The 5,229-nt window shown below is 38.0% G+C and overlaps 1 non-coding gene across 1 annotated transcript; it reads left to right on the plus strand.

Moving 5' to 3' along the window:
- The first annotated feature begins 3,655 nt into the window (after positions 1–3,655).
- On the plus strand, positions 3,656–3,727 carry Trnaw-cca (transfer RNA tryptophan (anticodon CCA)). Its single transcript has one exon. It is a non-coding gene; the product is annotated as a tRNA-Trp (tRNA).
- The last annotated feature ends 1,502 nt before the right edge of the window (positions 3,728–5,229 follow it).

Below are 5,229 nucleotides of genomic sequence, written 5' to 3' on the forward strand. Positions count from 1 at the left end.
ACTTGTGTAATTTGAACGTTTTTTTTTGGGCTGATGATAGAATTTATTGAAGGGAAATTAAAGGGCCCAAAAGACACACTGTGTGTAACTTTGAACGTTTTATGGCCTGACTGAAAAGAATTTATTGAGAGAATGTAACGGACCAAAACACACTGTGTGTAACTTTGAACTTTTTATGGTCTGACTGATAGAATTTATTGAGAGAAATGTAACGGACCCAACAGACACACTTGGGGTAACTTTGAACGTTTTATGGTCTGACTGATGAATTATTTAGAGAATGTAACGGACCAACAGACACACTTGTGTAACTTTGAACGTTTTTTGGGCTTTACTGATAGAATTTAATGAGAGAATGTAACGGACCAACAGACACACTGTGTGTAACTTTGAACGTTTATGGTTGACTGATTAGAATTAATGAGAGAATGTAACGGACCACAGAACATTGTGTAATTTGACGTTTTATGGTCTGACTGATAGAATTTATTGAGAGATGTAACGGACAACAGACACACTATGTGTAACTTTGAACTTTATGGTCTGACTGATAGAATTTATGAGAGAATGTAACGGACCACAGACACACTATGTGTAACTTTGAACGTTTATGGTCTGACTGATAGAATTTAATGAGAGAATGTAACGGACCAACAGACCACTGTGTGTACTTTGACGTTTTATGGTCTGACTGATAGAATTTAATGAAGAGAATGTAACGGACCAACAGACACACTAGTTGTGTAACTTTGAACGTTTTATGGTTGACTGATAGAATTTAATGAGAATGTAACGGACCAACAGACACACTAGTGTAACTTTGAACGTTTTATGGTCTGACTGATAGAATTTAATGAGAGAATGTAACGGACCAACAGACACATTATGTGTAACTTTCAACCTTTTATGGTTGACTGATAGAATTTAATGAGAGAATGTAAGGACCAACTGACACACTTGTGTAACTTTGAACGTTTTATGGTCTGACTGATAGAATTTATGAGAGAATGTAACGGACCAACAGAACACTTGTGTAACTTTGAACGTTTTATGGTCTGACTGATAGAATTTATGAGAGAATGTAACGGACCAACAGACACACTTGTGTAACTTTGAACGTTTTATGGTCTGACTGATAGAATTTAATGAGAGAATGTAACGGCCAACAGACACACTTGTGTAACTTTGAACGTTTATGGTCTGACTGATAGAATTTAATGAGAGAATGTAACGGACCAACAGACACACTTGTGTAATTTGAACGTTTATGGTCTGACTGATAGAATTAATGAGAGAATGTAACGGACAACAGACCACTTGTGTAACTTTGAACGTTTTATGGTCTGACTGATAGAATTTATGAGAGAATGTAACGGACCAACAGACACACTGTGTGTAACTTTGACGTTTTATGGTCTGACTGATAGAATTAATGAGAGAATGTAACGGACCAACAGACACACTTGTGTAACTTTGAACGTTTTTGTCTGACTGATGGAATTGATGAGAGAATGTAACGACCAACAGACACACTGTGTAACTTTGAACGTTTATGGTCTGACTGATAGAATTTAATGAGAGATGTAACGGACCAACAGACACACTTGTGTAACTTTGAACGTTTTATGGTCTGACTGATAGATTTATTGAGAGAATGTAACGGACAACAGACACACTTGTGTAACTTTGAACGTTTTATGGTCTGCTGATAGAATTTATTGAGAGAATGTAACGGACCAACAGACACACTTGTGTAACTTAACATTTATGGTCTGACTGATAGAATTTATGAGAGAATGTAACGGACCAACAGACACACTATGTGTAACTTTGAACGTTTTATGGTCTGACTGATAGAATTTAATGAGAGAATATAACGGACCAACAGACACACTTGTGTACTTTGAACGTTTTATGGCTGACTGATAGAATTTAATGAGAGAATGTAACGACCAACAGACAACTGTGTGTAACTTGAACGTTTATGGTCTGACTGAGAATTAATGAGAGAATGTAACGGACCACAGAACACTTGTGTAACTTGAACGTTTTATGGTTGACTGATAGAATTAATGAGAGAATGTAAGGACAACAGACACATGTGTGTAAACTTTGAACGTTTTATGGTCTGATGATAGAATTTAATGAAGAATGTAACGGACCAACAGACACACTTGTGTAACTTTGAACGTTTAGGTCTGACTGATAGAATTTAATGAGAGAATGTAACGGACCAACAGACACACTGTGTGTAACTTTGAACGTTTTATGGTCTGCTGATAGAATTTAATGAGAGAATGTAACGGACCAACAGACACACTGTGTGTAACTTTGAACGTTTTATGGTCTGACTGATAGAATTTATGAGAGAATGTAACGGACCACAGACACACTGTGTGTAATTTGAACGTTTTATGGTCTGACTGATAGAATTTAATGAGAGAATGTAACGGACAACAGACAACTATGTGTAACTTTGAACGTTTTATGGTCTGACTGATAGAATTTATGAGAGAATTAACGGACAACAGACACACTGTGTGTAACTTTGAACGTTTTATGGTCTGACTGATAGAATTTATGAGAGAATGTAACGGACCAACAGACACACTATGTGTAACTTTGAACGTTTATGGTCTGACTGATAGAATTTAATGAAGAATGTAACGGACCAACAGACACACTGTGTGTAACTTTGAACGTTTTATGGTCTGACTGATAGAATTTAATGAGAGAATGTAACGGACCAACAGACACACTGTGTGTAACTTTGAACGTTTTATGGTCTGACTGATAGAATTTAATGATAGAATGTAACGGACCAACAGACACACTATGTGTAACTTTGAACGTTTTATGGTCTGACTGATGGAATTTATTGAGAGAATGTAACGGACCAACAGACACACTTGTGTAACTTTGAACGTTTTATGGTCTGACTGATAGAATTTATTGAGAGAATGTAACGGACCAACAGACACACTATGTGTAACTTTGAACGTTTATGGTCTGGTTAATATAATTTAGATAGAATGACTCATAAACATGGATGGTAACCCCCCCCCCCACCCCCACCCCTCTCGCCGCCAAAAACAAAAACCCAAAAAAACCAACAAAAAACAAAAACAAACAGAAACAAAAAAAAAAAAAACAAAAAAGACCTGAGTGACGTCAACTTTATTCTATCTATAGCGCCTTCCCCCGTATCTCAACAAACTCAACAAGACTAAGTCCTAAATTACAAAGGTTAGGAAATCTTTCTTTTTTAATTAATAACAATAGAAAAAAAATAACATTTTTAAAAAGGGATTTTATATAGAGCAATATAAGCTAGAATTCCTCAATGCGCATTACTAGGGGTCTCTCACCAACAGCAACACTTAACATGTAGGGCGAGTATGGCGCCTGTTAGGCGATATTATAATTGTTAATTCGACAGAGACAATGTTGTTAACTGCCATGTACTCATTTTACACCTGAGTACGGCGAGAGGATTGTGAGTGAAGAGCCTTTTCAAAGGTCTTAACCATGCTCAGAGCGGGACTGGAACCCAAAACCTTCCGATTCGAAGGCGAGTGTCATACCACTCGACCACAGAGCTGCATCACAATGTGATGCATGTCGTATAAGTATTAAAATGAACCGACGGTGTATCGGCCCTGTGGCGCAATGGTAGCGCGTCTGACTCCAGATCAGAAGGTTGCGTGTTCAAATCACGTCGGGGTCATTTTTTTTTTTTTTGTTTTCTTTTTTTCTTGGATTGTTGCTGCTTACAGTACATCTGTCTCTTTTTCTATTATTTATTAAACAATGAAATTCTTTGAGTTTTGTAATTTTTTTATTAAAATATTGACTAAATTTTCTTTCCTTACTTCTCTATTTCTTCGTTTTTCTTTATTTGTTTTTCTCTTTCTTGGGGGGGGGGGGGGGGGGGGATAGAGAGAGAGAGAGAGTTATGTTTTGGCTTCCCTCCACATTTCTAAATCTAAATATTCTATTTTTTTAGTCGAAGTGAGAGCATTAAGGTAGTAGTAGTAGTAGTAGTAGTAGTAGTAGTAGTAGTAGTAGTAGTAGTAGTAGTAGTAGTAGTAGTAGTAGTTAGTAGTAGTAGTAGTAGTAGTAGTAGTAGTAGTAGTAGTAGTAGTAGTAGTAGTAGTGTAGTAGTAGTATTAGTAGTAGTAGTAGTAGTAGTATTAATAGTAGTAGTAGTAGTAGTAGTAGTAGTAGTAGTAGTAGTAGTAGTAGTAGTAGTAGTAGTAGTAGTAGTAGTAGTAGCAGTAGTAGTAGTAGTCAATATCATATCATATCATATATGAATCACACAGTCAGGGCCACGAGAGATGATGTGTGACACATGTTCCATTATCCACTGCTAATTAAATTAATGACTGGATTATTTCATATGCGTATAGCGTGGGGATTACGGCATAGAGAATGTGATTGGCACTTTTATTACAGGTTACAGCAGCAGCCTCTTATGGTTTTCACACTACTATGTTATGACGATCGAAGTCCGGTCGCGAACCCGCCGGTAGCATCGTCACAACACACACATTCGACTAGATGCTCTGCCGTCTCAGGTTCTTGCCCACAGCAGGTACATGTTGGACAGGTAGAAAGACCCCACCAATGAAGCGCACTGGCCGTGAGGCAGCTCCTCGACCGAAGCCGATTCGCAGTCACCCACGGATGTTGACAATAAAGTGGACGCTTGAGGCCTGAATGGGTTTGATATACTCACTGTTCAGTAGTGTGCTTATGTGGTCTACAGCGGGCATCGTGGCTAAGCGGTTTGGTCTTTGCTTCGTACCCGAAAGCTACCGAGTTCGATCACCCACCGCTGTGCTGTATAGCCTTGAGCAAGTCACCTCTCCCTAGTTCAATTTGCGGCGCTGCATTGCGGTTGACGACTGGGTTATTCCATTCTTCCCTTGGAATAGACCCTAGATAAAATTTCCCCTATTGGATTAATAAAGATAAATTTATTTTATTTTATTTTATTGGTATGGCATTCATTCGGACAGAAGGTCCAAAGTTCGAGTCTATAGTTGAGTCCTTGGATAAGGCTCTCTACTCAAAATATCTCATCGTACTCAGGTGCAAAATGAGGACCTAGTCGTTAACAGCATTGTTTCTGTAGAAAAAAATTGTAATCTCACCTAACAGGTTTCCTGTCTTGACTTTGTGTTAAATGTTGAAGTTGTCTAGGGCCCCATGGTAAAGCGCTTT

The sequence above is a fragment of the Berghia stephanieae genome, chromosome 9 (genome assembly GCF_034508935.2).
Source record: "Berghia stephanieae isolate SIO BIC M18660-M18661 chromosome 9, UCSD_Bste_1.3, whole genome shotgun sequence".
NCBI classification, from domain to species: Eukaryota; Metazoa; Mollusca; class Gastropoda; order Nudibranchia; family Aeolidiidae; genus Berghia; species Berghia stephanieae.